The sequence below is a fragment of the Mus caroli genome, unplaced genomic scaffold (assembly GCF_978045245.1).
Source record: "Mus caroli unplaced genomic scaffold, Mus_caroli_1 scaffold_7, whole genome shotgun sequence".
NCBI classification, from domain to species: domain Eukaryota; kingdom Metazoa; phylum Chordata; class Mammalia; order Rodentia; family Muridae; genus Mus; species Mus caroli.
This window is the reverse complement of record NW_028227262.1, coordinates 68,398,357-68,420,208: the sequence shown is the minus strand read 5'-3', so window position 1 is coordinate 68,420,208 and position 21,852 is coordinate 68,398,357.

Here is a 21,852-nt window from a genome sequence, read left to right as displayed (position 1 = left end):
TGATTCAGTGTGATTTTCCCTTTGCTTTTGCACCAGTCAATGACAGTAACTGACACACAGTACACTCTTTTCTTTCTATAAAAGGATATTTATTATTTAAACCCAAGCTGGGTAAGTTGGCTTGTGTTGATAATTCCAGCAATTGGAAGTCACAGGTTGGAGGATTAGAAGTTCAATGACACCTCAGCCATATAGCTAGACCAGCAGACACATAAAACATTTCTCAGACAAGGAGAAAAATAAGCCCTGCTTAGTTACAAGCAGTATAGCCTATTGGTAATAAAATACAACATGTTTAGCAAAACCTCCCCAATGCCAGGGTGCAAAACTGCAATGCATATTGAATAGCTGATCCATTGTGTGCTGTGGGGGAAAAATAGCCTTAAATGAGCCTATTATAATAATCAACTAAGCAATTCTTCTCATCTTTTAGATATCTTCAGCGTGTGCATACATTTGTGTTCTGGTGTGTGAGTCAAGGCATGTACACGCCATGGTAAGTTTATGGAAGTCAGAAGACAACCTCAAGAGTGAATCTTACCTTGCACCTTAGACGGTGACAGGATCACTTGTTGTTTGCCCATGTGTACTCAATGTGGGCTTGAGTGTTTCCAATGATTCTCCCATATCCAGCTCCCATCTCACTGTTAGACAACCGAAATTACAGAAATACTTTATGAAATCCTAGTATTACATGTGTTCTAGGGATTTGAACTCAGGAATTCAATATGTATGGTATTTGCCTTACTCACTTAGACAGCCAAACTCTCAGTCAATGTCAAGATAGATATGGTGACTTTAAATGTGCCTTATTTTATGAGTTCCACTTTTGAGGAGTGGTCCAACTGGATCACACTGTTATCAGTTAGGCACTGAAGAGTTCTAATTCTGCATGATTAATTTAACCTGGGTACCTTTGCATATTCTAATTTTCCTTCTTAACACTGCAAAAAGACTGTAGAAATCCCATCAAGGGCACTGACTAAAGCACAACCATGTTGTCACCATCACAATTTTTCTATTACTTATAGAAATATATAGGAAAATATTCACATATATGTGTATGTCTATATGTACATGTGCAACTATATATTTGTATATAGGTGCATGTGCATAAATATGTACATAGGAACACACATATATATACCCAGTATATATTCTAGCACATAGACATACTTAAATGAATGCATATATACACATATACATTCATGTATACTTACATATGTATATATGCACATAAAAAGATATAAATATATAAACATACACAAGTATCTGCATATTCATGCATGTAGGCATGTATATACTATATTATATACATGCACCCATGCGCATGCACGTGCACACACTATCTATCTATCTATCTATCTATCTATCTATCTATCTATCTATCTATAATCTGTATTTTCAGAATGGTCTTCCTAAATAACAGTTGAATGACATGAAGTAGAATGGATTTGATGAGAGCTAGTGTAGTGACAGTGAGCAAAAAAATAGATAGGCTTAATTTAAAATTTTCAAACCAAGAAAATGTGCAGAGTTACAGAAGATAATGAAAAGGCATCCTGGCAGAAACCCACTCGTGCACAATAATTTGGAGTGTTGCCTAAGGGGACTCAAAAGGAACATCCAGCCTATCATCAAGTTGGCAGAGATTAAAGTTCAGAAAGATCTACCCTTAGATGCTCAGATATGTAAAATAATGCCAAGAAATGGAAAAATCAGTTCAGTAAGGTGAACTGTGACATGGCATGGGCCCATTTGTGTGTGTGTGTGTGTGTGTGTGTGTGTATGTGTGTGTGTGTGTGTGTGTGTGTGTGTGTGTGTGTGAGTATGTGTGCATGTATGCACAAATACGTGAGTGTGTGAACCTGACAAGTGTACTGTGTCTGGATATTCCAATGTGTCTTCAAATGTATGAGGCAGTCAGGCTTCTTCTTTGATAACTCTGTACCTTATTTTTTGAGACTCTGTTTCATACTAAGCCAGGCAAACATCTCCAGTAGCCTGGCTGACCAATGAGATTTGGAGATCTGTCTCTTTACCCTTTCCTTCAGCCCTGTTGTTAAATATGCACACCACTGTGTCTGACATTTGCATGGATCTCAACTCAGATCCTCACAATTTTAAAGCAGGTTATTTCCCCACCAAATCATCTCCTTAGCACTATAATCTGGATGTGGACACAGCTTATCATAGTTCTTAAGGAATGACTTCACTAACCTAAAAGGGTGTCTGGGCATTGGGGTGGTTACTATATTCAATTTTTTTCTTGTTTGTCTCTTCTATTTGGTTACCAGGAAAATAATAGTTTATCTTACCCATGTCTGACTTCTGAATCTTGGTACAAAATTGAGGCAGTTTGAAAATCACAGTTTTTTACATTCAAACAAATTACAACTAAAACTTCTGCTCAGCCAACTGAAAACAAAAACCATTCTTACACACATCAGAGAAGTGGTGTCAACCACTAAGTTCTCGGTAAGTCGAGAAAGAGGGCCAGAGAACCACAGCAAACCAAAGAAGAAACCCTGAAGCAAAAGCTACCCGGGAGAAATAGTGCAGAAACAGAATGCTGCATTGGCATTGGAGAATTGGTAGTGTCTGACTGGACAACTCCAAGAACTAAATCCACATGGAGCTGTGCCTTGGAGGTGTACTGACACAAATGAATCTTGTTTCTAGGAGCAGTGCCAGAATTTCACAGTGAAAATTAGAGCAAAATATCTATTCCTGCTTTTGGGAGTGGTAGAAGAAAATTAGAAATTTAACACTAGGCTAGAATATTTCTTCATTAACAAGGTCTGCCCTCAGAAGAAGGTATTTTATCAGAAATCAAGTTTATCTCCTTGTTCTAGTTTGATTTATGTTGCTGAGATAAACACCATGACCAAAAGAAAAACGTGGATGTGAGGTTTTATTTTATCTTACAGGTTATGGTCCATCATTGATGAAAGTTGGAGCAGGACATTGTGACAGAGACATGTAGAGGAAGATTCTGAAGCAGCGACTGTGGAGGAATATTGCTTTCTTGCTTGTTCAACACTCATAGTCAGCTAACTTTCTTATGCATCCAAGGTCAATTTGCCTAGGGATGGCACTACCCATAGTTGGCCTTCCTGCATGAGTAGCAATCAAGAAGATGCCCTGCTGACTTGCCACCTAGCCAATCTTATAGAAGCAACTCATCAGCTGAAATTCCCTCTTCCCAAGTGTATCAACTTGACAATCTAATTTTCCCATTGTCTTAGTCAGGGTTTCTATTCCTGCACAAACATCATGACCAAGAAGCAAGTTGGGGAGGAAAGGGTTTATTTGGCTTACACTTCCATACTGCTGTTCATCACCAAAGGAAGTCAGGACTGGAACTCAAGCAGGTCAGAAAGCAGGAGGTGATGCAGAGGCCATGGAGGGATGTTCTTTACTGGCTTGCCTCCCCTGGCTTGCTCAGCCTGCTCTCTTATAGAACCAAGACTACCAGCCCAGAGATGGTCCCACCCACAAGGGGCCTTTCCCCCTTGATCACTAATTGAGAAAATGCCTGAAAGTTGTATCTCATGGAGGCATTTCCTCAACTGAATCTCCTTTCTCTGTGATAACTCCAGCTGTGTCAAGTTGACACAAAACTAGCCAATACAATTGACCCCTTGTCAACTTGACACACAAACACATCATTAGTAGCCTCAACCCTTACATTCTTATTCATCCCCAAGGTCTAAATAACTTTAAATGTCCCACAGTCTTTACATATTCTTAAAATTTCAATCTCTTTAAAATATCCATCTCTTTTAAAAATCCAAAGTCTTTTTATAATTAAAAGTCTCTTAACTGTGGGCTCCACTAAAATAGTTTCTTCCTTCAAGAGGGAAAATATCAGGACACAGTCACAATCAAAAGCAAAAATCAATCTCCAACCATCCAATGTCTGGGATCCAACTCATGATCTTCTGGGCTCCTCCAAGGGCTTGGGTCACTTCTTCAGCCATGCCCTTTGTAGCACATGCGTCGTCCTCTAGGCTCCAGATGCCTGTACTCCACTGCTACTGCTGCTATTGGTGGTCATCTCATGGTACTGGCATCTCCAAAACATTGCATGACCCCTTCAGTCCTGGGCCGTCAATTGCAACTGAGGCAGCACCTTCACCAATGGGCTTCCATGGCCTCTCACAGTGCCGAGCCTCAGCTTCTCTGTGTGACCCCTTCATGCCTTCAAAACCAGTACCACCTGGTGACCCTTACACATTACCAAGTCCCACTGCAGCAGGAGTATAACCTTGGCTATCTCTGGAACACAGCCTCTTTGTGCTTTCAGAAAACACTTCCCAGAAGATGTCACCTCAACGATGCTGGTCTCTTCTTAATCACTGCTAATTTCTTAGCTCCAGCTAACCAGCATCAATAGTCCCAGTAATGCAAAGTTTTTGCTTTAGTAGTTCTTGTATTTTGTTAATCACAGCTGATTCTTCATCCCCAGATAACCAGAACTACAGAATCTTCACAATCAAAACAGCAATGGCCCTGAAAAGAGTCTTTAATTTTCCCTCTGAAATTTCACAAGCCAGGCCTCCTTCTTCTGCACTGTTCTCAACATTATCTTCCAAGCTCCTACACAACATTCGACAGAGCTCTTAACACTGAATGGATCTTCTGGCCCAAATTTCCAAAGTTCTTCCACAGTCCTCCCCAAAACATGGCCAGGCTGTCACAGGAATACCCCACTATGCTGGTATCAATTTGTCTTAGTCAGGGTTTCTATTCCTGCACAAACATCATGACCAAGAAGCAAGTTGGGGAGGAAAGGGTTTATTTGGCTTATACTTCCATACTGCTGTTCATCACCAAAGGAAGTCAGGACTGGAACTCAAGCAGGTCAGAAAGCAGGAGGTGATGCAGAGGCCATGGAGGGATGTTCTTTACTGGCTTGCCTCCCCTGGCTTGCTCAGCCTGCTCTCTTATAGAACCAAGACTACCAGCCCAGAGATGGTCCCACCCACAAGGGGCCTTTCCCCCTTGATCACTAATTGAGAAAATGCCTGAAAGTTGTATCTCATGGAGGCATTTCCTCAACTGAATCTCCTTTCTCTGTGATAACTCCAGCTGTGTCAAGTTGACACAATACTAGCCAATGCACCCATCAAACTCATTTTTGTCCATGTGATTCAACTAAGAGCGGGATCACTGAAAGACTGACATATAATAGTTGGGTTAAAGAATGTTTCTCTTCACCCCACATTTTCTCCTATCAATGGATCTCCTCAATAGCCACACCAGTTGTCATTTAGGAAATCAGAGTGCAACATTGATATTTTGATTTCATCAGTGGTAATTTGACCTTGATAGCATAACCAATTCTACTTAGTAGAGTCTTTTATTTTCACGTCACAGTCAATCACTGAGAAAAGTCAGATGCTTTTTCAGCATCTAATGAAATGATCTTGTGGTTTTTTTTCTTTGAGCTTGTCTATGTAGTGAATTACTTTGATGGATTTCTGTATATTGAACCATCCTCGCATCCCTGGAATGAAGCCTACTAGATCATTGTGGATGATCATTTTGATGTGTTCTTGGATTTGGTTGGCAAGAATTTTGTTGAGTATTTTTGCATCAATGTTCATAAGGGAGACTGGTCTGAAGTTTTCTCTCTTCATTTGGTTTTTAAGTGATTTAGGTATAAGTGTAATTATGACATCATAGAATGAATTGGGTTGAGTACCTTCTGTTTCTATTTTGTGGAATAGTTTGAGGAGTATTGGTTTTAGGTCTTCTTTAAAAATCTAATAGAATTCTCCACTAAACCCATCTTGTCCTGGGCCTTTTTTGGTAGGGAGTCTATTAATGACTGCTTCTATTTCGTTGGGGTTCATGGGACTGTTTAGATGGATTATCTGATTCTGCTTTAACTTTGGAACCTTGTGTGTGTCTAGAAAATTGTCCATTTCATCCAGATTTTCTTATTTAATTTGAGTATAAACTTTTGTAGTAAGAGCTGATGATTTTTTTTTATTTTCTACAGTTTCTGTTGTTATGCCTCCCTTTTCAAATCTGATTTTATTAATTTGGATACTATCTCTGTGTCTTCTCGTTAGTCTGGCTAAGGGTTTTGTTGATTCTTTGTGTACTTCTTTTTGTTTCCATTTGGTTGATTCAACCCTGTGTTTGATTATTTCTTGCCCTCTACTCCTCTTGGGTGTATTTGCTTCTTTTTATTCTAGTACTTTCAGGTATGCTGTTAAGCTGCTAGGGTAAGTTCTCTCCAGTTTTTTACTGGAGGCACTTAAAACTGTGAGTTTTCCTCTTAACCACTGCTTTCATTGTGTCCCATAAGTTTTGGTATGATGTGTCTTTATTTTCATTAAATTCTAAAAAGTTTTTAATTTCTTTCTTTATTTCTTCCTTGACCAAGTTATCATTGAGTGGAGCATTGTTCAGTTTCCATGTGTATATGTGTTTTCTGTTGTTTTTGTTGGAATTTAAGATCAGCCTCAGTCCATGGTGATCTGAAAGGGGATATGGGATTATTTCAATCTTCTTGTATTTGTTGAGGCTTGTTTTGTGGCCAATTATATATGTTCAGTTTAGGAGAGGGTACCATGAGGTGCTGAGAAGAAGGTATATTCTTTTGATTTAGGGTGATATGTTCTATAAATATCTGTTAGATCCACAACTTCTGTGAGTTTCACTGTATCTCTGTTTAGTTACTATTTTCATGGTCTGTCCATTGCTCAGACTGGGGTGTTAAAGTCTCCCACTATTTCTGTGTGGGGTGTGATGTGTGCTTTGAGCTCGGAAGTCAGTTTGGTGGTTCCTCAAAAACTCTGACATAGTATTACCTGGGGACCCAACTATACCATTCCTGGGTATATACTCAGAAGATGCTCCAATATGAAATAAGGACACATGCTCCAATATGTTCAAAGCAGCCTTATTTATAATAGCCAAAAGCTGGAAAGAACCAAGATGTCCTTCAACAGAGGAATGGATACAGAAAATGTGGTACATTTACACAATGGAGTACTACTCAGCTATTAAAAATGATGAATTCATTAAATTCTTAGGCAAATGGATAGAACTAGAAAATACCATCCTGAGTGAGGTAACCCAATCCCAAAAGAACACACATGGTATGCACTCACTGATAAGTGGATACTAGCCCAAAAGTTCCAAATAACCAGGATACAATTCACAGACCACATGAAGCTTAAGAAGAAGGAAGGTCAAAGTGTGGGTGCTTTGGTCTTTCTTAGAAGGAGAACAAAATACTCACAGGAGCAAATATGAAGATAAAGTGTAGAGCAGAAACTAAAGAAAAGGCCACCCAGAGTCTGTCTCACCTGGTATCCATCCCATATACAATTACCAAACCCAGACAATATTGTGGATGCCAAGAAGTGTATGCTGAAAGGAGCCTGATGTGGCTGTCTACTGAGAGGCCCTGCCAGAGCCTTACAAATACAGGGGCAGAAGTTATCAGCCAACCATTGGACTGAGAGTGGCTTCTCTAATAGAGTTAGAGGGACTGAAGAAGTTGAAAGAGTTTGCAACCTCATAGGAAGAACAACAATATCAACCAACCAGACCCCCAGAATTCCCAGAGACTAAGCCATAAACAAAGGAGTACACAAGACTGCATATATAGCAGAGGATGGCCTTTTCATGCATCAATGGAAGGAGATATCCTTGGTCCTATGAAGGCTCTATAGATGTCCCAGTGTAGGGGAATTGAGGGCAGGGATGTGGAAGTGGGTGCTTGGGTGGATGAACACCCTCATAGAATCTGGAGGAGGAAGGACATGATAGGGTGTTTCTGGGAGGGAGGGAAACCTGGAAAGGGGATAATATTTGAAATGTAAGTAAAGAAAATATCCAATAAAAAAGTAGTGTTCAGATTCCAGCTTACTTATAAAAAAAGAAAAAAGAACGAAAGGAAGAAAGGAAGAAAGGGAGAGAGAGAGACAGAGAGAGAGAGAGAGAGAGAGAGAGAGAGAGAGAGAGAGAGAGAGAGAGAGAGAGAGAGAGAGAGAGAGAGGAAAAAAGCAAGAAAGCAAGCAAGCAAGCAAGAAAGAAAGAAAGATCAGAGCAGATACCTAACTAGGCACTAGAAGCACATGGAGGAATGCTACCTGGATCACACCTTAGCTGCCTCCCTTATATGGGCCAGGATCACCTGATTAGAGAATGGTTTCACCCACAATGGACTCAGTCCTTCTAAATAAATGAACATTCAACGAAACCTTCACATACATTCTTACAGGATAATCTGATGTAGGCTTTTCCTCAATCAAGTTTTTCTTTAAGATGACTCTAAGTTGTATCAGGCTGATGGTTAAAAGTAACCATAACTAGAGGAGAAGTGTGACTATCAAAGGGAATTTTAGATTCCGAGACACAAAACTACTGCAAGGAAAATACAAATTAACCTCTAAGTTGGGAGTGGAGGCACATTTCTATATACTCAGCAACTTGGTGAAGAGAGGCAAGTTTGAGATCATCCTTAGCTATATAGTGCGTTTGGAGTCTTGTCTACATAAAATCCTGTTGTAAACAAACAAACAAACAAAAAAGACACTGGGAAAAATTTTCAGTGAAAAAGTACTTGCTTCACAAGCAAAAATCTGAATGCAGACCCTCCCCCACCCCAATACCCATAGTAAAAGCTTGTCTAAGTGATCTGAACAAGTAACACAGATGTGGTCCTCTTAAAGAGAAGAAATGGTTCTTAACCACTAAACCATCTCTGCAGGTTGTGTAGTAAGCATCTCTAAAATATTTACTTCTAATTTCGTTCACTGACTTTTCTCATAGATTATATCCGGTACACAGTTTCCCACTCTTCTCTCCTCTGAGCCCTCATCCAACTCCCCTGTTCCCCAAAAGCATTCCTCTTCTATTTTCCTTCAGAAAAGAGTAGGCCTCCCAATGATATCAACTAAACATGGGATATTAAACTACAGTAAGACTAGGCACATTGCTTATATTAAGGCTGCATGAGATAATCTAGTAGGAGGAAAAGAGTCCTAAAAGCAGGCAAAAGAGCCTGAGACAGTCCCTGCTCCCACTGTCAGGAGTTCCACAAGAACACCCAGCTACATGACTATAAGATATATACAGAGGACCTAGGTAAGACCCATGCAGGCTCCCTGATTGTTGGTTGAGCTTCCATGAGCCCCTATGAGCCTAGGTTAGTTGATTCTATGTTTTTTTTTTTTTTTTCTTGTGGAGTCCTTGATCCCTCTGGCTTCTACAATTCTTCTTTCCCATCTTCTGTAGGGTTTGCGAAACTCTGGCAAATGTTTGGCTGTGGGTCTCTACATATGTTCCAATCAGTTGGTGGACTACTTTTATTCTCACTCTGGTCTAAGAATATAACAAAGATAGTGCCAGAATGGGCTCTGTCTTATGGCCCAATGACATGGGTCTCAATCTCGACCATTCATTGGCAACTCTCACAAGTTCTGCACCACATTTGCTTGTCTTTCAAGCAGGGCAAGTTGTAGGCCTAAGTTTTTGTGGCTAGGTTTATGTCCCAATCCCTTCAATTTAAGTCTTGCCTGGTGTGATGGTTTGTATATTCTTGGACCAGAGATTGACACCATTTGTAGGTGTGGCCTTGTTGGAATAGGTGTGACCTGGTTGGAGTAGGTGTGTCACTGTGGGTGTGGGCTTAAGACTCTCACCCAAGTTGCCTGGAAGTCAGTCTTCCACTAGCAGCCTTTGGATGAAGATGTAGAACTCTCAGCTCTGCCTGCACCATGACAGCCTGGATGCTGCCATGGTCCCACCTTGATGATAATGGACTGAACCTCTGAACCTGTAAGCCAGCCCCAATTAAATGTTGCTTTTTATAAGACTTGCCTTGGTCATGCTGTCTGTTCACAGTAGTAAAACCCTAACTAAGATACCTGGTTATAGGAGTTGACCAGTTTAGGCTCCATATTGCCCTCTACTCGGAGTCTTAGCTTGTCACCATTGTAGATTCCTGATTTTTTCCACTGCAGTAGGTTTCTATCTTGCCCTGAAATGCCTTGTAACTCTAGTCATTTCTCTCAGTACTCTCTCCCACCAAGATCCTAAACTAATCCCTCCTGTCCCAGTCTCTACCTGCCTACCTAAGAAATCTAATCTACTTTTGCTTCCCAGGAAGATGCAGTCTTTTCCATCTTTCCCTCCTCCTTCCTTCCTTTTCTCTCCTTTCTTTCCTCTGTCCTTCCCTCCCATTTCTTCCCTTTCCCTTCTCTTTTCTTTCTTTCCCCTTCCCTCCCTCATTCTTTCCCTTACTTTCTCCTTTCTTAGCCTGCCTCTCTTGATTTGCATTTGTAATTTTGGTTTTGACTGGGAAACTCCAGGATCCTCTCAATCTGGCATCCTTCTGCCTTCGCTTCCTCTATGCTGGGATTAGAGATGTGTACCTTCATGTATAATACAAGCTTGTTTTCATCTCTGCTTTGACTCACCAAGGCCAAGGGCCATGGCTTATAATGACATTATAAACAGATTTGAAGGATGCTTCTGAAATGAGCCTCAAATAAGAATTTCATCAGTTTCACTTTAACATGACAAAGGCTTCACTTTTGGTATAAACAGAAACATAAATAATTGAGGACACTTGTCTGGAATTTATCTTTCTTTTTTTTTTCTATCTTTATAAACACTTATCTAGGAAACAAAGGAGACATATCTCATAGACATATTTCTATGTCCCATTATAATTGTTACATTGTGAAAAATCAAAACAAACTTGGTTTAAGGCTTAAGAATTAAATTTTGACATTAATATTGCATGTCTGTAATATACCTAATATAGATGTGTTGTAAACAACCAAACTTGGAAACTACACTTTCCGAAAACTACATAAAGAAAATTAATCCATTTGTACCTTATTAGTTGTTTCAGAAGCTAGTCAGTCATTGTTTTTCACTAAGGTATATGATAGATAATTTAATGAAATGGGCTCCTCAAATACCACAAATTGGCAGTTTCAACAAGCAGAGCTGGAGAGAGACAAGAAAGCTGACTAATACCATTGCCACGTTTTAAAATGAATAGCTGACAAGAAAGCCAAGCACAAACTGCAATAATGATATGAAATATTTTTCTGGCTCTGCCTTGGATGCTAGAGCTCACAATTAAAGTGAAAGTCTCTGTCTGATGACCAGAAAAAAGGAAAATTGCCCTAAGAGGCAATATTTGGAGGTAGGACAAAGGTTTGCTTTACTCCAGCACTTTATATCTATTGTCCTCTAAAAGAAGAACATCAGAAACCTCCAACAATTTAGTCCTAAAAACATGAGGCTATGCAGGGGGCATTTCTAGCTGTACTGATGTCACTGGAAATACCCATAATTTGAAAGTCAATTTATGTTTTAGAAGATGTTCTGGGGCCAATGATAGACAATCAGATGTTAGAGTCTTCTGCCTGTAGAATTCAATCTTCATTTGAGTATTTTGGATTTGATATAAAATTTTATAAATATAAAACACAAAGTCGATGCTAATAGAAGTTTAGAATAGAGTAGCACACTGGGGACCAGTAAAGAGGGAGATGTCTATGAAACCTTACCTAGAACCATGGTATTCTGTTTCTTTTTTGATTTATTGTTCTCTCTTTGTCTCTCTCTGTTTCTTTCTGTCTCTCCCTGTCTCTGTCTGACTCTCTGTCTCTGTCTGTCTCTCCCTGTCTCTGTCTGACTCTCTGTCTCTGTCTGACACTCTGTCTCTGTCTCTCTGTCTCTTACCCTCTTGTGCATGTATGTACACATGCATGCCTTAACAGTAGAGGCCATCAGTGGAGAGAGAGGTTGCATTGGTTGTGCAAACTTTATCTGCCTCAGTACAGGGGAACGCCAGGGCCAAGAAGTGAGAGTGGGTGGGTGGGGGAGTGGGTGGGGGAGCGGGTGGAGGACTTTTGGGATAGCATTGAAAATGTAAATGAAATAAATACCTAATTAAAAGAAAACAGTAGAGGCCAATAGAGGGCATTGCTTCATCTGTCTGGGTTGGAGAAGCAGATGGGTGTGAACAGCCTGACATGAGTGGGGGAATGAAACTGTTGCTCTAAAAGAGGGCAACAATTGTGCCTCAATCTATCTGCCTTTCTGTCTGTCTGTGTGTGTGTCTACCTGATACAGGATCTCATTTTGCAGCCCTAGCTTACCGGGAACTCTTTATGTAACCCAAGCTGACATTGAATACAGAGAAATTCACCTCTTACTACCCCCCAAGCTCTAAGAAAGGTATGCAGCATCATGACAAGCAAGAAGAAGCACTCTTAATTGCTGAGCCACCTCTCTGGTCAAAACTGCGAAGTTCTCCAAGGGTAAATTTAAAAAAAATTAATGCATACATTCATGTATGAATCAAATATACTAAAACTTGAATATATTTTATTAACCAAGTAAACCAAAACTTCATTTTTATAGTAAATTATTTTCCAATGACTTATAACAGATACTTTTCAAAAAATCAGTTGAAGATCTTAGCCCATCAGAGGTTACACATGAAAGATACAGTTCATGGTGCCTATTATTTTACAATGGGAAACCACTTGCTACTAGTAAAATAGTCTCCTTATAATTCCTCTTTTCCATTTGTCACATGTGTATTGACTAGGACCAGAGTCACAAGATCAGGAGAGGAAGCTAAAGCAAGATCACTAGTAATCAGTATAAAGCAACAAGAAGCAGAAGATGAAGCCAGTTTAGGGTGCTAGAGACATACTTCTGTAACAAACCCGAGCTTCATTACCCAGGTGTTAATGGGGAATACAATACATTGAGAAGAGAATCAAGCTATAGGACAGAGGGAAGATCAGCCAAGTGGGCCACGGATGACAGAAGCGAATCTTGTATTGATCTAGCTGGGCAGCACTGTCCTCTCCAAACATAGTCTCCATTGATCTTTCAACAAACATTTACCTGTGCTTATTGGTACACTTAGCAGGTTAAATCACTAAAGAATACCTTAAGCACAATGAGCCCACACTTTTGTGCAATGGCATTTGATTAATGAGCATGGACCTGAAGGTTATCCTGACTGAATAGAATTCAGAGTTTAACTAGAAGTCAATGGAACTTTTGGGAACCATGACTGAGCCTAATATTTGTGCCAAGAACATAAATCCGAAATTGTAGGAAAGTTTTCTTTTTATTAAAGCCTTGTTTCTGTGTTTTTGTGCTGACCACTGAATATAGACAGACTTAAACATAGCAGAGATGTAAACATTTCATGGATCCAGCTGCACAAAGGGAGAAGGGGCTGAGAGTAAATTTAACCTTACAATCAACCTATATGAAACATAAAAGCAGTTGAGTTTGTAATTTTTAGGTATACTTTACTTGATTGGCTTTGTCTAGGCAGAGGGTCAACTTACTGAAAACAATCAGAAACAGTATCATCAGCACTGGGGCAACAATCTTGAGGCAGAGTGAATATAACATAGTAGGTACATTTACCAATATGACAATATTTACACTTTCTTAAGAGATTTGGTTTCATATGTAACTATGTATGTTTTGGCATGTCTGAGTGCATATCTGAGTTCGGGGCCCAGAAAGGCTAGAAGAGGCATTGAATGCTCTGGAGCTGGAGTTAAAGATGGTTGTGAGCTGCCAGGCATGGCTCTAGAAAACAACTCAGGTCCTTTGGAAAAAGCAGTCACTGCTTATAAAAACTAAGCCATTGTTTCATCCCTATATGCTCCTGTTTAAATGACTGTACTGCTGTCGATTGGGGGCATATATAACACAAGGATACAGGCAAAGAACCAAGTTTGAGAACATAAGAGTAAAAATACCCAGGTTTATGTGGAGAAGTAGATAAATCTAACTATACAGTAAAAGACACTGAACCTAACATTTACAGTAGTTGAGACTCAACTCAAATAGGGAAATAGCAGGTATAAGGGGAATTGTGGGGGATAGCAGAGAAAATTACCTACCTGAAACTGGTATATTCAGTAAGCAAAAGTCTGGAAGCAAAGAGGTGTATGTGGAAGGAAGTGAAATATCTGGACTAGCTATGTGGTATGTTCTGTGACATAATAAGAATTCCATAAATATGAACTCCACTGAGTTCAGGATGTAGCTCAATGAGTAGAGTGCTTGCTATCCATGCACTAACCCAAGGGTTCCACAGAAACCAAGCAAGGAGCCATATGCTTAGAATTTCATCATTCAAAAGTGTGAAGGTAGGAGGATCAGAAGCTCAAAGATGGTCCAGGCTACTGACCCTATCTCATAGAAAATGAAACAAAACTAAATTCTAATCCATTAATTACTCACTTAATTAAAAGAACTGCATACATGAGTGTTTTTAGTAGATAAATCATATAGCTATTTTTGGACAGATTGCCAGATGGCACTAAAACCTGGAGCCGAATCAGGGAGCAATTAGATAACTTCAGTTAGAAAGTGAAGATTTGAGCAGAGGCACTGCCATTTAAAACTAAACTGGGTGACCAATAGATGCGTAAAGCTGAAAGAACTGTGGAGAAGGAAAGGGATATTAAAATTTGGAGGAGGAAATAAAAGTAATTGGGCATAGAGATATACTGGGTAGGTTTGAGGAGAGTGGTAGAACTCTTAGTCATTTTAATGGCTCGGATAAAAATAGCACCATGCTCGGATACAAAAATCAATGTTGAGTGTGCTTTTTATATGTGGGAATTTAGATATTGTAGCTTAGATCTTATTAAGAAATATACTTAAATTTTAACACACCTATCTTAATAAATGTTATACATCCTCTTAGAAAAGGTAATCTTAAAAAGATATTTATGGCTTTTTTTTTTATCTGTAATTCCTAGTTGTACACTATACCTGATATGTAGATATATTTCTGTTTCAGGTATATTCTTAGAATCAATGCTTATGTGGGCTTTAAGTCTCTGTCTGCTAAAGGATAGGTTCATAAAGGAAACGGGTTTATTAATAAGCTTTGCTTTAGCTCATGAGGGAGAGAGAAGGCTTATTTTCTATTTCTTCAAATCCTTGATATTACCAGGGATAATGATAATTGGGAAAGCTCCGAGGGAGAGATGAGGTTCTGAAAATCAAGTGCATTACTTTAATTTGCACTAGTCCCTGCAAACCTAAGATGGAGGCTGGCAGAAAGGAAGGAGGGCACAGTTTTTAGGTCCTTTTAGGCACCTGTACAACCGACATCCTGCAAGTGCTACTTATAGACTTATAGGCAACTCTCTGTTATGTTTTAAATCTCCACCACTTCCTCGGAAAGAGCATTCAGGCTCCTGCTCTGGTGATATGTATCATAGTCTTTTGTGAGTAATTACCTTTCTGGCATGCACTAATTTTTAATGTTTTCTGTCTGGTAAGAGCTCTCTCTTCCTCTTGAAAAATCTGCCTGGGTGCCTTTAGTATTAACTAGCTTTAGAAGTACTTACTGCTTACTAAATATTCAAGCGTTCCCAAATTATGCATCCTCAGCAGGTGCATGGGCTTGGCTTGGAAATCCAGTTGCAGTGGGGCCAAGAAAGGATGAAAGGACATAGAGTGTGAGACCACTTCTCTTACATACTGAGCTAAAGGCAAGCTTGGAGTATACAGTCGGATATTGTACTGCTTAAATACACAGGGTTGAGGTGATGTCACTGTCAGGAAATCAAAGAAGAGAACCTATATTTAATCTCCATAACCCACCCAGGAAGGTGACACACACTTGTTATCCAGGTTTTTGAGAGGAAGATCCCAGGGACTCATTGGGCAACTATGGTAGCCTACTATATGAGTACTAGGCAAAAGAGAACCCCAGTCTCAAATGAAAAATAAATACGGAGAATGAGACACAAAAGGAATAATAGCTTAGGTTGTCCTTTGACCCTCATAAGTATTGGTTGTGTGAGCAGGCACATGCACATGCACATGCACACACAGATACAGACACAGACACAGACACACACACACACACACACACACACACACACACACACACACACACATCATTATCATCATCATCATCATCATCCAGTATGGAGTGAAACCCATATCAATTTAATAACTAGTAGATCCCATCTGGTTTTGAGCAGAAACCATTTCCTTTAAAGTCCAGACCGGACTGGAAAGATCCACCTATCCTTCTTCCACATTTCAATTTTCTTACCTATCTAGAATGACATATTTCCTTCAAAAGACTATTTTGTTGCTTGCTTAAAGTATGTATTGTATTCAGAAACTGTAGCAGAGAGCAATCGTGCAATAAAATCCAATTCATTTACATTTTTCCATTCTTCTCTTCTAAATTCTTAACTTGGAAATTGACATTTCCCTCCTAATACTCTCTTTTCAGTCCTTGGTGTTGCTCAATCTATAATCAGAGTTTAAACAATAAAACGAGTTATTAAGAACTGAAAAATTAGGATACCACTGTATAGTTTGCATGAAAATGACTTTGACATTAGAGATAATTGGATAAACCAGAAAAGTACAAATGATAGAGGAAATTACCTTAAATTCAATAGTTAGTAATTGCCTTAAATGATGTTCCATGGCCTTATATAAGAAAAGTTTAAATTGCTACATTACATGGCTCTTTAGAGGCACCTCCAGATCCCTGCTGTAGATGTTGCAGCAGATGTTTATGTTTATCTTGACTCCTTAAATTGTAGTCAGACATAGCAGGAAGCATTTAAGTAGTAAGGTAAATGGACAAACCCAGATTCCCCTAGTAGGAGACAGCTTTTAGATATACTACATCCTTCCTTCAGCCCCTTACCCTATGAGGGCTACTCATTATACAAGTGAACACACTTCAGATTTCCCAGACATTGAATGAATAAAACCTTTCATTAAAAGTTTTATTTTTAGAACAAGTCAATAGAAAATATATGTTGAGATGGAAGCAGTAATTAATAATTAATCATAGCATACATACATTATAATTATCATAGAAAACTTATGTTGAATTCTGCATAGACTTAAATTTCCTTGCTTCTTCCTAAATCTGTATACTGAGTATTATATGCTAATGCTTATGCTATTTAGTTCTATACACTAAATTATGTAATTATAACCTATTGTTTACTATTTAGAAACTGTAAACATGGTATGGGCTGGACATGGTATGCAAATTTCATGCCCAAAATTTGGGAGTCAGATAGAGATGTCTCTCTGTGAGTTGTAGGCCAGCTTGGTATATATAACCAATTCCAGACAAGATTACACAAACCAGTCTCAAAAACATAAAATATTCACACCTTTTAAATCATATTACTGTACCATTCTACAACAGTTTGGGTATGTATATATATATATATATATATATATATATATATATATATATATATATGTGTGTGTGTGTGTGTGGTGTATATGCAAAAGTATGATGTATGTGATCAGCATAAGTTAATATGAGGATATCTATGATATGCAAACATGGAGTGGACATGAGCATATTTTGAGGATATTAACTATTGCCTATTTTTCTAATTGTCCTGTCGAGACAGTGTCTATCAAAGAACTAATAGTTGACTATTTCAGCTAGGTTGGCTGCCAAGAGAATTCTTAGGAGCTGACTATCTTTGCCTTCAATATTGAGCTATAAGCATATATACAAATGCATATACATTTTGTGTGAATTCTGGGAATATAAATTTTGGTCTTTATGCCTGACCATCAAGTGTTCTTATGCACTAAGCCACCTCTTCAGCCATATTTATAACATATTTATGAGCAAATTTTTGACATCTTTGCATATATCCCTCATAATTTTCATAAAAGAAAATTTTCTTTATAGTTTTCTATGGAAAATGGTTTCTTTTCTCATACAATACATCCTGACAACAGTTTATCCTCCCTCAACTCCTTCCAGTATCCCCTCACCTACTCTTTCCCCTAGACCCACTCCTTCTCCAACTCCTTTTCAGAAAAGATCTGGCCTCCAAGAGACAACAACCAAAAAACATGGCAAAACAAGATACAAGACAAGGCCAAACTACTCATATTAAGGCTTCTCAAGGCAACTCAATAGGAGGCAGAGATCCAAGAGTAGGCAAAAGCGTCAGAGATACACCAATTCTCATGATTAGGAGTCCCACAATAACACTGACCTAAGAACCACAACATATATGGAGAGGAGAAGTTTCTATAACATGAATTTTCAGGGAAGAGTTATAAGTATTTCCAAAATATTTAATAATGTTGTCAAGTCAATAACACAGAAGTGCCGATTTATTCTCCCACATAGAATTTAAAATTCTTTCCTTTTTTTTAAACTATAGAATACTTAATACTCTTGCGCATACACTTACTAAAGTTTTTAGTAAGATTACATTACACTAATGTTTTGTTTGTTATTGTTGTATATAGCACATCTGTTGAATTTGGGTTGTATCCAGACAGTGTCTTGACTTATACTTCCATTGTGATTCCAGCAATCACCAGTTGTTCACTTCTGGCAGTGTTCCAGGAATCTCCTGCTAATCCTACATTTACTAACATTTAGAACTGCTATCAGAGCTTTAGATTAAAGTAGATTAAGGAATAAAAGAAGCTGAGAAGACCAAAGAAAAATCCATGTAAGGGAAATACTGGAGTAATGGCTCTTAAATTATGAGGATCAGAGTTCACATACTAACAACAAATGAGGCATGACTATATCTGCCTGTAACCATAGCTCCTTAGAATTGAGAGGATCACTGTGGCTTGCTAGATTCCATCCTTGTAAAAAACACTGGAGTTCTAGGGTCAGGGAGAGACTCTGTTTCAAAGAAATAGGTGGATAAGGATAGAGAAGGACATGAGGTACTTACTTCTGGACTCTGGGTGCACACACACACACAAATACACACACACATACACACTGAAAAACATGCACACACTCAAATACATATGCACACACACAAGCACATACATACATGCACATGAACACGAACATACACTCACACATAGGCACACACATGGGCATACATATGACAGACATACACACTTGAATGTATGATCACACACAAAATAGTTTAAAAATCCACAGGGACTAGAAATAAGGACCTTAAAGTTGCTACAATTTTATATAACAATGGAGTTTGAGAGGATTATTGCAACTGACAACTTAAGGTCTGAGTTTTAATAGCTGAGCAGATAAAGGCATGGTGTTTTGAAGTGAGTATGGAGTTGTAATGAAGATTCTTGTATTTGGTTAGGGGCATGCAAATTCTATGGGAACCTTACAAAAACTCACAGCAAAAGAAAAGTCTATGTATCCACACTGAGTGTGAAGCAACAGAGAAAATGCTTTGACAATTTTCTTTGACTACGGCTTTCTGATTATGAAAACTGAACCTTGGTTTAAAGGCAGGACCTCAAAGTTAGCAGATAACCTAAATGTTTGGGAGAATAACTTTCTTCAGTGTAATAGAGACATTTTGTTAATTGATGTTCCTACTGCAGTATTGGGTTCCACCTCTGCTCTCCCGGTGTCTGGAATTTGCCACTAGTACTCAGGGTCAGAGAAGACAGGAGGAAAGGAAGTCTGCAATGGGTATGGTCGACAGTCCAACTCTCTCCCCATGATATCAGACACCACTGCCTGCCAGGCCAGAGCAGGGAAGCAGAGTCTTGGACAAGCAGGGTCCCAGTCTTGGTTGGAAGTGAATGTGGTAATAAACAGAGTCCCAAGCTGGTTAGAAGTGAGACCTTCTTTAGAGGTCTGGTGGGGTGGGAGGTAAGGAGGGTGAGGACATCCTCATGAAGTCAGGGGAAAGGGAGGAGGTGTAGGATGGGGAACAGTCAGAGGATGGACTAGGAGTGGGATAAAATCTGGAGTGTAAAAAAAAAGATTAAATAAAATTAAAAAAATAATCTTGTGTTATGGGTCTTTTAGGCAAAGGCCTTCTCTTTAATGAAGCATCTTTTTGAGACATATTTCTTTACTGGGGGTGGGTTTAAACACATTCACTTTATTTGGGATGGACCAAGGGTTATATAGTTTTGGGGAGGGGTGTGAGAATATCCAGGGATAGAAAAGATAATTGGCTGAAAGCTAAGGTCCTGAGATGCCTCATTAGCATGGAGCAGAGTTTCAAGTCCTGTGCTATGACTGCTTGTGACCACCTGGTTGGGGGTTCCCAGTTTACATGCTTTGAGTTAGCCTCACTCACTCCTGCTAGTCTCAAGTTTTGAGATTTCCAGGATTTGAACATGCTTCACCTCAAGAGTCAATTCCTCTAGCCTGTGTCAAGTTGACATAATCTTGCCAGCACAGAATTCAAGACAGGAGGCGGGAACTGAAGCAGAGACCATGGAGGAATGCCACACACTGACTCATTCCTCACTGCTTGCCCACTGTTCTTTCTTATAGCAACCTTATGCCCAGGGATGACTATCTACAGTAATCTGAGCCCTCCAAAATTCATCCTTAATCAAGGACAGGCCCACAGACTTGCCTACCAGCCAGCATGATGGAAGCATTTCCAATTGAGATTCTCTTTCCCCAAATAACTTTATCTTGGGTCAAGGGGACAATAAAACCAACAAGGATAGATTTCCCAATATTCACTTAGTTTAGAATATAAGGGATTTTCCAATTTCTTTTGGAATCACAGATCTCTGTACAGCATGTTATAGGCAAACTCCCTAATTCTTTTCTTCTTCTGAGGCTTATCTGCTATGTTGCCTAATAACAGACTGAGGAATAAATTCAAGAAGGTAAAATCCGATTCACATCTTCATGTCTTATTTTGAGATAGGGTTTCCTGTAGTTCAAAATGGGCTTAAACTAGGTATTTAATCAATGATGCTCTTGAATTCTGATCCTCTATTCTGCAGTGACATGCCTATGTCACCATGCCTGGCTGAGACAGTTATTTCTGTAACAATAATCATATGCCTTGTTCTATGAAGCTTAATCATTCTCAGATACAGCACACGTAATGAGAAATTATCACAGGTGACAAAGTGTCATAAATCATTGCTTGAGTTTTTGATGTATAAAAGTCAGGCCTGAGAACCTAAAACCATAAGCATATAATTTTCCTTTTATGTGTTCTAATACACCCTGGAGTCTTTGATCATGTACATCAATAGAAAGGTTGGTACTGAGCCAATCATACACATGTTGTTCTTGACACAAAATAATTCTGGAAGCTAATTTTAACAAGTTAAAGAAACAAATTCTAAAAAAATAACAGAAAACTTACAGATAATCTAATCTCAGAGTCAGAAATAACAAATACAATATAATTTGAAAGTGTGGATATCAAATGTAAATAATCTATAAAAAATGTGACTTTTAATAGTTTTTAAGACCAATGATGACATGGCAGTCATATTTTAAAAGAAATAATTTTATTTCAATAAAAGCTAAGAAGGATATACCAATTATCAAGGGAATGCCAACAGACAATAGGGAGGATCTTGTGGACCTGTCTTCACAAAGACAGTAGACCAAGGCTGTTTCTACAATGGGACTTCTCCCTTCTTTATTTCTGTTTTTATTATGCAAAGGGAAGATGTTCTAACACTGTAGTCTGGGCAGAACTTGGTTTAAATGGGGCATCTCTGTAGTTTGAGACTGAAGTTATTTATTTTTTTTTTACTCTGCTCAGCCATGCTGTCCTTACAATGACTCCCAGATTCACTTGCTCCTGAATACTCCCCCTGATGGAGCAGAAACACCAATCTTGGGGGGTTCATAGCACTGTCTACTATTACTGATCACCTAGGGGATCACGAATATCAGGAACAAAGGTGAAGTTGGTTAGGAATGGCTCTCATTTGAAATCTTCATGTAAAGAGCCTATAAGTAATCATTGATCTTGTGATGTGGGTTGTGGTGTCAGACTAATGGTGGAGGACATGGATTTGTAGTTGTGACTAATGGGCCTTAGTTGACCGCAATTCCAACTTCAT